Consider the following 13,907-nt stretch of genomic DNA (forward strand, 5'->3'; position numbering starts at 1 on the left):
GGATGATGTCATAATCATTTTGTTGATGTCATAATCATTTGATGATGTCATAATCATTTGATGTCATAATCATTGGATGATGTCATAATCATTTTGTTGATGTCATAATCATTTGATGATGTCATAATCATTAGATGATGTCATAATCATTTTGTTGATGTCATAATGATTTGATGATGTCATAATCATTGGATGATGTCATAATCATTGGATGATGTCATCATCATTTTGTTGATGTCATAATCATTTGATGATGTCATAATCATTTGATGTCATAATCATTTGATGATGTCATAATCATTTTGTTGATGTCATAATCATTTTGTTGATGTCATAATGATTTGATGATGTCAAAATCATTGGATGATGTCATAATCATTTTGTTGATGTCATAATCATTTGATGATGCCATAATCATTTTGTTGATGTCATAATCATTTTATGATGTCATAATCATTTTGTTGATGTCATAATCATTTTGTTGATGTCATAATGATTTGATGATGTCATAATCATTTTGTTGATGTCATAATGATTTGTTGATGTCATAATCATTTTGTTGATGTCATAATGATTTGATGATGTCATAATCATTTGATGTCATAATCATTGGATGATGTCATAATCATTTTTTTGATGTCATAATCATTTGATGATGTCATAATGATTTTGTTGATGTCATAATCATTTGATGATGCCATAATCATTTTGTTGATGTCATAGTCATTTTGTTGATGTCATAATGATTTGATGATGCCATAATCATTTGATGTCATAATCATTGGATGATGTCATAATCATTTTGTTGATGTCATAATGATTTGATGATGTCATAAACATTGGATGATGTCATAATCATTGGATGATGTCATAATAATTTTGTTGATGTCATAATCATTTGATGTGATAATCATTGGATGATGTCATAATCATTTGATGATGTCATAATCATTTTGTTGATGTCATAATCATTTGATGATGTCAATCATTTTGTTGATGTCATAATGATTTGATGATGTCATAATCATTGGATGATGTCATAATCATTGGATGATGTCATAATCATTTTGTTGATGTCATAATCATTTGATGATGTCATAATCATTTGATGTCATAATCATTGGATGATGTCATAATCATTTTGTTGATGTCATAATCATTTGATGATGTCATAATCATTTTGTTGATGTCATAATCATTTTGTTGATGTCATAATGATTTGATGATGTCATAATCATTGGATGATGTCATAATCATTGGATGATGTCATAATCATTTTGTTGATGTCATAATCATTTGATGATGCCATAATCATTTTGTTGATGTCATAATCATTTGATGATGTCATAATGATTTTGTTGATGTCATAATCATTTGATGATGCCATAATCATTTTGTTGATGTCATAATCATTTTGTTGATGTCATAATGATTTGATGATGTCATAATCATTTGATGTCATAATCATTGGATGATGTCAATCATTTTGTTGATGTCATAATGATTTGATGATGTCATAATCATTGGATGATGTCATAATCATTGGATGATGTCATAATAATTTTGTTGATGTCATAATCATTTGATGTCATAATCATTGGATGATGTCATAATCATTTGATGATGTCATAATCATTTTGTTGATGTCATAATCATTTGATGATGTCAATCATTTTGTTGATGTCATAATGATTTGATGATGTCATAATCATTGGATGATGTCATAATCATTGGATGATGTCATCATCATTTTGTTGATGTCATAATCATTTGATGTCATAATCATTTGATGATGTCATAATCATTTTGTTGATGTCATAATCATTTTGTTGATGTCATAATGATTTGATGATGTCAAAATCATTGGATGATGTCATAATCATTTTGTTGATGTCATAATCATTTGATGATGCCATAATCATTTTGTTGATGTCATAATCATTTTATGATGTCATAATCATTTTGTTGATGTCATAATCATTTGATGATGTCATAATCATTTTGTTGATGTCATAATCATTTGATGATGTCATAATCATTAGATGATGTCATAATCATTTTGTTGATGTCATAATCATTTGATGATGTCATAATCATTTGATGTCATAATCATCGAATGATGTCATAATCATTTTGTTGATGTCATAATCATTGGATGATGTCATAATCATTTGATGATGTCATAATCATTTTGTTGATGTCATAATCATTTGATGATGTCAATCATTTTGTTGATGTCATAATGACTTGATGATGTCATAATCATTGGATGATGTCATAATCATTGGATGATGTCATAATCATTTTGTTGATGTCATAATCATTTGATGATGTCATAATCATTTGATGTCATAATCATTGGATGATGTCATAATCATTTTGTTGATGTCATAATCATTTGATGATGTCATAATCATTTTGTTGATGTCATAATCATTTTGTTGATGTCATAATGATTTGATGATGTCATAATCATTGGATGATGTCATAATCATTGGATGATGTCATAATCATTTTGTTGATGTCATAATCATTTGATGATACCATAATCATTTTGTTGATGTCATAATCATTGGATTATGTCATAATCATTTGATGTCATAATCATTGGATGATGTCATAATCATTTTGTTGATGTCATAATCATCAGATGATGTCAAAATCATTTTGTTGATGTCATAATGATTTGATTATGTCATAATCATTTGATGTCATAATCATTGGATGATGTCATAATCATTTTGTTGATGTCATAATCATTTGATGATGTCATAAACATTTGATGTCATAATCATTGGATGATGTCATAATCATTTTGTTGATGTCATAATCATTTGATGTCATAATCATTGGATGATGTCATAATCATTTTGTTGATGTCATAATCATTTGATGATGTCATAATCATTAGATGATGTCATAATCATTTTGTTGATGTCATAATGATTTGATGATGTCATAATCATTTGATGTCATAATCATTGGATGATGTCATAATCATTTTGTTGATGTCATAATCATTTGATGATGTCATAATCATTTTGGTGATGTCATAATCATTTGATGTCATAATCATTGGATGATGTCATAATCATATTGTTGATGTCATGATCATTTGATGATGTCATAATCATTTTGTTGATGTCATAATCATTTGATGATGTCATAATCATTAGATGATGTCTTAATCATTTTGTTGATGTCATAATCATTTGATGATGTCATAATCATTTGATGTCATAATCATCCGATGATGTCATAATCATTTTGTTGATGTCATAATCATTTGATAATGTCATAATCATTAGATGATGTCCTAATTATTTTGTTGATGTCATAATCATTTTTTTGATGTCATAATCATTTGATGATGTCATAATCATTTTGTTGATGTCATAATCATTTGATGATGTCATAATCATTTGATGTCATAATCATTGGATGATGTCATAATCATTTTGTTGATGTCATAATCATTTGATGATGTCATAATCATTAGATGATGTCATAATCATTTTGTTGATGTCATAATGATTTGATGATGTCATAATCATTGGATGATGTCATAATCATTGGATGATGTCATCATCATTTTGTTGATGTCATAATCATTTGATGATGTCATAATCATTTGATGTCATAATCATTTGATGATGTCATAATCATTTTGTTGATGTCATAATCATTTTGTTGATGTCATAATGATTTGATGATGTCATAATCATTGGATGATGTCATAATCATTGGATGATGTCATAATCATTTTGTTGATGTCATAATCATTTGATGATGCCATAATCATTTTGTTGATGTCATAATCATTGGATTATGTCATAATCATTTGATGTCATAATCATTGGATGATGTCATAATCATTTTGTTGATGTCATAATCATCAGATGATGTCATAATCATTTTGTTGATGTCATAATCATTTGATGATGTCATAATCATTTGATGTCATAATCATTGGATGATGTCATAATCATTTTGTTGATGTCATAATCATTTGATGATGTCATAATCATTAGATGATGTCATAATCATTTTGTTGATGTCATAATGATTTGATGATGTCATAATCATTTGATGTCATAATCATTGGATGATGTCATAATCATTTTGTTGATGTCATAATCATTTGATGATGTCATAATCATTAGATGATGTCATAATCATTTTGTTGATGTCATAATCACTTGATGATGTCATAATCATTTGATGTCATAATCATCGGATGATGTCATAATCATTAAATGATGTCATAATCATTTTGTTGATGTCATAATGATTTGATGATGTCATAATCATTTGATGTCATAATCATTAGATGATGTCATAATCATTTTGTTGATGTCATAATCATTTGATGATGTCATAATCATTAGATGATGTCATAATCATTTTGTTGATGTCATAATCATTTGATGTCATAATCATCGGATGATGTCATAATCATTTTGTTGATGTCATAATCATTTGATGATGTCATAATCATTTGATGTCATAATCATTGGATGATGTCATAATCATTTTGTTGATGTCATAATCATTTGATGATGTCATAATCATTAGATGATGTCATAATCATTTTGTTGATGTCATAATGATTTGATGATGTCATAATCATTGGATGATGTCATAATCATTGGATGATGTCATCATCATTTTGTTGATGTCATAATCATTTGATGATGTCATAATCATTTGATGTCATAATCATTTGATGATGTCATAATCATTTTGTTGATGTCATAATCATTTTGTTGATGTCATAATGATTTGATGATGTCAAAATCATTGGATGATGTCATAATCATTTTGTTGATGTCATAATCATTTGATGATGCCATAATCATTTTGTTGATGTCATAATCATTTTATGATGTCATAATCATTTTGTTGATGTCATAATCATTTTGTTGATGTCATAATGATTTGATGATGTCATAATCATTTTGTTGATGTCATAATGATTTGTTGATGTCATAATCATTTTGTTGATGTCATAATGATTTGATGATGTCATAATCATTTGATGTCATAATCATTGGATGATGTCATAATCATTTTGTTGATGTCATAATCATTTGATGATGTCATAATGATTTTGTTGATGTCATAATCATTTGATGATGCCATAATCATTTTGTTGATGTCATAGTCATTTTGTTGATGTCATAATGATTTGATGATGCCATAATCATTTGATGTCATAATCATTGGATGATGTCATAATCATTTTGTTGATGTCATAATGATTTGATGATGTCATAAACATTGGATGATGTCATAATCATTGGATGATGTCATAATAATTTTGTTGATGTCATAATCATTTGATGTGATAATCATTGGATGATGTCATAATCATTTGATGATGTCATAATCATTTTGTTGATGTCATAATCATTTGATGATGTCAATCATTTTGTTGATGTCATAATGATTTGATGATGTCATAATCATTGGATGATGTCATAATCATTGGATGATGTCATAATCATTTTGTTGATGTCATAATCATTTGATGATGTCATAATCATTTGATGTCATAATCATTGGATGATGTCATAATCATTTTGTTGATGTCATAATCATTTGATGATGTCATAATCATTTTGTTGATGTCATAATCATTTTGTTGATGTCATAATCATTTGATGTGATAATCATTGGATGATGTCATAATCATTTGATGATGTCATAATCATTTTGTTGATGTCATAATCATTTGATGATGTCAATCATTTTGTTGATGTCATAATGATTTGATGATGTCATAATCATTGGATGATGTCATAATCATCGGATGATGTCATAATCATTTTGTTGATGTCATAATCATTTGATGATGTCATAATCATTTGATGTCATAATCATTGGATGATGTCATAATCATTTTGTTGATGTCATAATCATTTGATGATGTCATAATCATTAGATGATGTCATAATCATTTTGTTGATGTCATAATGATTTGATGATGTCATAATCATTGGATGATGTCATAATCATTGGATGATGTCATCATCATTTTGTTGATGTCATAATCATTTGATGATGTCATAATCATTTGATGTCATAATCATTTGATGATGTCATAATCATTTTGTTGATGTCATAATCATTTTGTTGATGTCATAATGATTTGATGATGTCAAAATCATTGGATGATGTCATAATCATTTTGTTGATGTCATAATCATTTGATGATGCCATAATCATTTTGTTGATGTCATAATCATTTTATGATGTCATAATCATTTTGTTGATGTCATAATCATTTTGTTGATGTCATAATGATTTGATGATGTCATAATCATTTTGTTGATGTCATAATGATTTGTTGATGTCATAATCATTTTGTTGATGTCATAATGATTTGATGATGTCATAATCATTTGATGTCATAATCATTGGATGATGTCATAATCATTTTGTTGATGTCATAATCATTTGATGATGTCATAATGATTTTGTTGATGTCATAATCATTTGATGATGCCATAATCATTTTGTTGATGTCATAGTCATTTTGTTGATGTCATAATGATTTGATGATGCCATAATCATTTGATGTCATAATCATTGGATGATGTCATAATCATTTTGTTGATGTCATAATGATTTGATGATGTCATAAACATTGGATGATGTCATAATCATTGGATGATGTCATAATAATTTTGTTGATGTCATAATCATTTGATGTGATAATCATTGGATGATGTCATAATCATTTGATGATGTCATAATCATTTTGTTGATGTCATAATCATTTGATGATGTCAATCATTTTGTTGATGTCATAATGATTTGATGATGTCATAATCATTGGATGATGTCATAATCATTGGATGATGTCATAATCATTTTGTTGATGTCATAATCATTTGATGATGTCATAATCATTTGATGTCATAATCATTGGATGATGTCATAATCATTTTGTTGATGTCATAATCATTTGATGATGTCATAATCATTTTGTTGATGTCATAATCATTTTGTTGATGTCATAATGATTTGATGATGTCATAATCATTGGATGATGTCATAATCATTGGATGATGTCATAATCATTTTGTTGATGTCATAATCATTTGATGATGCCATAATCATTTTGTTGATGTCATAATCATTTGATGATGTCATAATGATTTTGTTGATGTCATAATCATTTGATGATGCCATAATCATTTTGTTGATGTCATAATCATTTTGTTGATGTCATAATGATTTGATGATGTCATAATCATTTGATGTCATAATCATTGGATGATGTCAATCATTTTGTTGATGTCATAATGATTTGATGATGTCATAATCATTGGATGATGTCATAATCATTGGATGATGTCATAATAATTTTGTTGATGTCATAATCATTTGATGTCATAATCATTGGATGATGTCATAATCATTTGATGATGTCATAATCATTTTGTTGATGTCATAATCATTTGATGATGTCAATCATTTTGTTGATGTCATAATGATTTGATGATGTCATAATCATTGGATGATGTCATAATCATTGGATGATGTCATCATCATTTTGTTGATGTCATAATCATTTGATGTCATAATCATTTGATGATGTCATAATCATTTTGTTGATGTCATAATCATTTTGTTGATGTCATAATGATTTGATGATGTCAAAATCATTGGATGATGTCATAATCATTTTGTTGATGTCATAATCATTTGATGATGCCATAATCATTTTGTTGATGTCATAATCATTTTATGATGTCATAATCATTTTGTTGATGTCATAATCATTTGATGATGTCATAATCATTTTGTTGATGTCATAATCATTTGATGATGTCATAATCATTAGATGATGTCATAATCATTTTGTTGATGTCATAATCATTTGATGATGTCATAATCATTTGATGTCATAATCATCGAATGATGTCATAATCATTTTGTTGATGTCATAATCATTGGATGATGTCATAATCATTTGATGATGTCATAATCATTTTGTTGATGTCATAATCATTTGATGATGTCAATCATTTTGTTGATGTCATAATGATTTGATGATGTCATAATCATTGGATGATGTCATAATCATTGGATGATGTCATAATCATTTTGTTGATGTCATAATCATTTGATGATGTCATAATCATTTGATGTCATAATCATTGGATGATGTCATAATCATTTTGTTGATGTCATAATCATTTGATGATGTCATAATCATTTTGTTGATGTCATAATCATTTTGTTGATGTCATAATGATTTGATGATGTCATAATCATTGGATGATGTCATAATCATTGGATGATGTCATAATCATTTTGGTGATGTCATAATCATTTGATGATACCATAATCATTTTGTTGATGTCATAATCATTGGATTATGTCATAATCATTTGATGTCATAATCATTGGATGATGTCATAATCATTTTGTTGATGTCATAATCATCAGATGATGTCAAAATCATTTTGTTGATGTCATAATGATTTGATTATGTCATAATCATTTGATGTCATAATCATTGGATGATGTCATAATCATTTTGTTGATGTCATAATCATTTGATGATGTCATAAACATTTGATGTCATAATCATTGGATGATGTCATAATCATTTTGTTGATGTCATAATCATTTGATGTCATAATCATTGGATGATGTCATAATCATTTTGTTGATGTCATAATCATTTGATGATGTCATAATCATTAGATGATGTCATAATCATTTTGTTGATGTCATAATCATTTGATGATGTCATAATCATTAGATGATGTCATAATCATTTTGTTGATGTCATAATCATTTGATTATGTCATAATGATTTGATGTCATAATCATCGGATGATGTCATAATCATTTTGTTGATGTCATAATCATTTGATAATGTCATAATCATTAGATGATGTCATAATCATTTTGTTGATGTCATAATCATTTTTTTGATGTCATAATCATTTGATGATGTCATAATCATTTTGTTGATGTCATAATCATTTGATGATGTCATAATCATTTGATGTCATAATCATTGGATGATGTCATAATCATTTTGTTGATGTCATAATCATTTGATGATGTCATAATCATTAGATGATGTCATAATCATTTTGTTGATGTCATAATGATTTGATGATGTCATAATCATTGGATGATGTCATAATCATTGGATGATGTCATCATCATTTTGTTGATGTCATAATCATTTGAAGATGTCATAATCATTTGATGTCATAATCATTTGATGATGTCATAATCATTTTGTTGATGTCATAATCATTTTGTTGATGTCATAATGATTTGATGATGTCATAATCATTGGATGATGTCATAATCATTGGATGATGTCATAATCATTTTGTTGATGTCATAATCATTTGATGATGCCATAATGATTTTGTTGATGTCATAATCATTGGATTATGTCATAATCATTTGATGTCATAATCATTGGATGATGTCATAATCATTTTGTTGATGTCATAATCATCAGATGATGTCATAATCATTTTGTTGATGTCATAATCATTTGATGATGTCATAATCATTTGATGTCATAATCATTGGATGATGTCATAATCATTTTGTTGATGTCATAATCATTTGATGATGTCATAATCATTAGATGATGTCATAATCATTTTGTTGATGTCATAATGATTTGATTATGTCATAATCATTTGATGTCATAATCATTGGATGATGTCATAATCATTTTGTTGATGTCATAATCATTTGATGATGTCATAAACATTTGATGTCATAATCATTGGATGATGTCATAATCATTTTGTTGATGCCATAATCATTTGATGTCATAATCATTGGATGATGTCATAATCATTTTGTTGATGTCATAATCATTTGATGATGTCATAATCATTAGATGATGTCATAATCATTTTGTTGATGTCATAATCATTTGATGATGTCATAATCATTAGATGATGTCATAATCATTTTGTTGATGTCATAATCATTTGATGACGTCATAATCATTTGATGTCATAATCATCGGATGATGTCATAATCATTTTGTTGATGTCATAATCATTTGATAATGTCATAATCATTAGATGATGTCATAATCATTTTGTTGATGTCATAATCATTTTTTTGATGTCATAATCATTTGATGATGTCATAATCATTTTGTTGATGTCATAATCATTTGATGATGTCATAATCATTTGATGTCATAATCATTGGATGATGTCATAATCATTTTGTTGATGTCATAATCATTTGATGATGTCATAATCATTAGATGATGTCATAATCATTTTGTTGATGTCATAATCATTTTTTTGATGTCATAATCATTTGATGATGTCATAATCATTTTGTTGATGTCATAATCATTTGATGATGTCATAATCATTTGATGTCATAATCATTGGATGATGTCATAATCATTTTGTTGATGTCATAATCATTTGATGATGTCATAATCATTAGATGATGTCATAATCATTTTGTTGATGTCATAATGATTTGATGATGTCATAATCATTGGATGATGTCATAATCATTGGATGATGTCATCATCATTTTGTTGATGTCATAATCATTTGATGATGTCATAATCATTTGATGTCATAATCATTTGATGATGTCATAATCATTTTGTTGATGTCATAATCATTTTGTTGATGTCATAATGATTTGATGATGTCAAAATCATTGGATGATGTCATAATCATTTTGTTGATGTCATAATCATTTGATGATGCCATAATCATTTTGTTGATGTCATAATCATTTTATGATGTCATAATCATTTTGTTGATGTCATAATCATTTTGTTGATGTCATAATTATTTGATGATGTCATAATCATTTGATGTCATAATCATTGGATGATGTCATAATCATTTTGTTGATGTCATAATCATTTGATGATGTCATAATGATTTTGTTGATGTCATAATCATTTGATGATGCCATAATCATTTTGTTGATGTCATAAACATTTTGTTGATGTCATAATGATTTGATGATGTCATAATCATTTGATGTCATAATCATTGGATGATGTCATAATCATTTTGTTGATGTCATAATGATTTGATGATGTCATAATCATTGGATGATTTCATAATCATTGGATGATGTCATAATAATTTTGTTGATGTCATAATCATTTGATGTGATAATCATTGGATGATGTCATAATCATTTGATGATGTCATAATCATTTTGTTGATGTCATAATCAGTTGATGATGTCAATCATTTTGTTGATGTCAAAATGATTTGATGATGTCATAATCATTGGATGATGTCATAATCATTGGATGATGTCATAATCATTTTGTTGATGTCATAATCATTTGATGATGTCATAATCATTTGATGTCATAATCATTGGATGATGTCATAATCATTTTGTTGATGTCATAATCATTTGATGATGTCATAATCATTTTGTTGATGTCATAATCATTTTGTTGATGTCATAATGATTTGATGATGTCATAATCATTGGATGATGTCATAATCATTGGATGATGTCATAATCATTTTGTTGATGTCATAATCATTTGATGATGCCATACTCATTTTGTTGATGTCATAATCATTTGATGATGTCATAATGATTTTGTTGATGTCATAATCATTTGATGATGCCATAATCATTTTGTTGATGTCATAATCATTTTGTTGATGTCATAATTATTTGATGATGTCATAATCATTTGATGATGCCATAATCATTTTGTTGATGTCATAATCATTTTATGATGTCATAATCATTTTGTTGATGTCATAATCATTTTGTTGATGTCATAATTATTTGATGATGTCATAATCATTTGATGTCATAATCATTGGATGATGTCATAATCATTTTGTTGATGTCATAATCATTTGATGATGTCATAATGATTTTGTTGATGTCATAATCATTTGATGATGCCATAATCATTTTTTTGATGTCATAAACATTTTGTTGATGTCATAATGATTTGATGATGTCATAATCATTTGATGTCATAATCATTGGATGATGTCATAATCATTTTGTTGATGTCATAATGATTTGATGATGTCATAATCATTGGATGATTTCATAATCATTGGATGATGTCATAATAATTTTGTTGATGTCATAATCATTTGATGTGATAATCATTGGATGATGTCATAATCATTTGATGATGTCATAATCATTTTGTTGATGTCATAATCATTTGATGATGTCAATCATTTTGTTGATGTCAAAATGATTTGATGATGTCATAATCATTGGATGATGTCATAATCATTGGATGATGTCATAATCATTTTGTTGATGTCATAATCATTTGATGATGTCATAATCATTTGATGTCATAATCATTGGATGATGTCATAATCATTTTGTTGATGTCATAATCATTTGATGATGTCATAATCATTTTGTTGATGTCATAATCATTTTGTTGATGTCATAATGATTTGATGATGTCATAATCATTGGATGATGTCATAATCATTGGATGATGTCATAATCATTTTGTTGATGTCATAATCATTTGATGATGCCATACTCATTTTGTTGATGTCATAATCATTTGATGATGTCATAATGATTTTGTTGATGTCATAATCATTTGATGATGCCATAATCATTTTGTTGATGTCATAATCATTTTGTTGATGTCATAATGATTTGATGATGTCATAATCATTTGATGTCATAATCATTGGATGATGTCATAATCATTTTGTTGATGTCATAATCATTTGATGATGTCAATCATTTTGTTGATGTCATAATGATTTGATGATGTCATAATCATTGGATGATGTCATAAACATTGGATGATGTCATAATAATTTTGTTGATGTCATAATCATTTGATGTGATAATCATTGGATGATGTCATAATCATTTGATGATGTCATAATCATTTTGTTGATGTCATAATCATTTGATGATGTCAATCATTTTGTTGATGTCATAATGATTTGATGATGTCATAATCATTGGATGATGTCATAATCATTGGATGATGTCATCATCATTTTGTTGATGTCATAATCATTTGATGTCATAATTAGTGTTGAGCATTCCGATACCGCAAGTATCGGGTATCGGCCGATATTAGCGGTATCGGAATTCCGATACTTAATTCCGATACTTTTTTCATATCGGATTCCGGGATCGGAATCGGAATAGGAAGTTCCCATCATGCTATGAGCCTGCTTGCTTTGATTAAGCCAATGGGAATCCTCCGAAGTGTGGGCACATCCTGTTAGGCATGTAGGCATGTTAACTATTGGCATGGCTGTGATTGGCTGCCGAAATGATGTCATGATGCACTATAAAATCCACCGCAGCCGCCATTTCTGGTCACTCTGCTGTGAATTCAGTTAGGGACAGGCTGCTGTAGAAGACTGTGAGGGACAGTTAGAAATAGCGATTCCACCAAACATCTAGTGCTTTACCCAGGCTACATAAACCACCACTGTAGCGTTCTTTGCCCTAGCAGCAGTGTTCACAGCTGTCTGCAAGGGCTGTGTGAGTGCAGCTCACGCTGTGGAGTGGGTCCTGCAGCCACGTCAGGCTGTAGGCCACCCAGTGTGATCACTGCTGCCTCATACATCTTTTATTTTTTGAGCTGCATTTTTTAAATAATTTCAATCTAGTGTGCTTCCATCCGTATCCATATACGTTGGTTGCAAACACTAGTAGTAGACAGCGGAGCCTTTCTGCAGCCTTTCAGTGCTAGTGTCCACTTTGCTGCACTGTTCACGGCTGTCTGAGAGGTCTCTGACTGTGTGTGAGTGCAGCTCACGCTGAGTAGTGTGTCCTGCAGCTACGTCTGGCTGTAGGACGCTCAGCGTGCGTCACTGCCTCACACATATTTTTATTTGAGTGCAGCTCATTTTTTCTTCTATTAGTGTGCATCC

Source organism: Dendrobates tinctorius, unplaced genomic scaffold (assembly GCF_039654945.1).
Source record: "Dendrobates tinctorius isolate UK_male_01 unplaced genomic scaffold, ASM3965494v1 ptg000019l, whole genome shotgun sequence".
Taxonomy (NCBI): domain Eukaryota; kingdom Metazoa; phylum Chordata; class Amphibia; order Anura; family Dendrobatidae; genus Dendrobates; species Dendrobates tinctorius.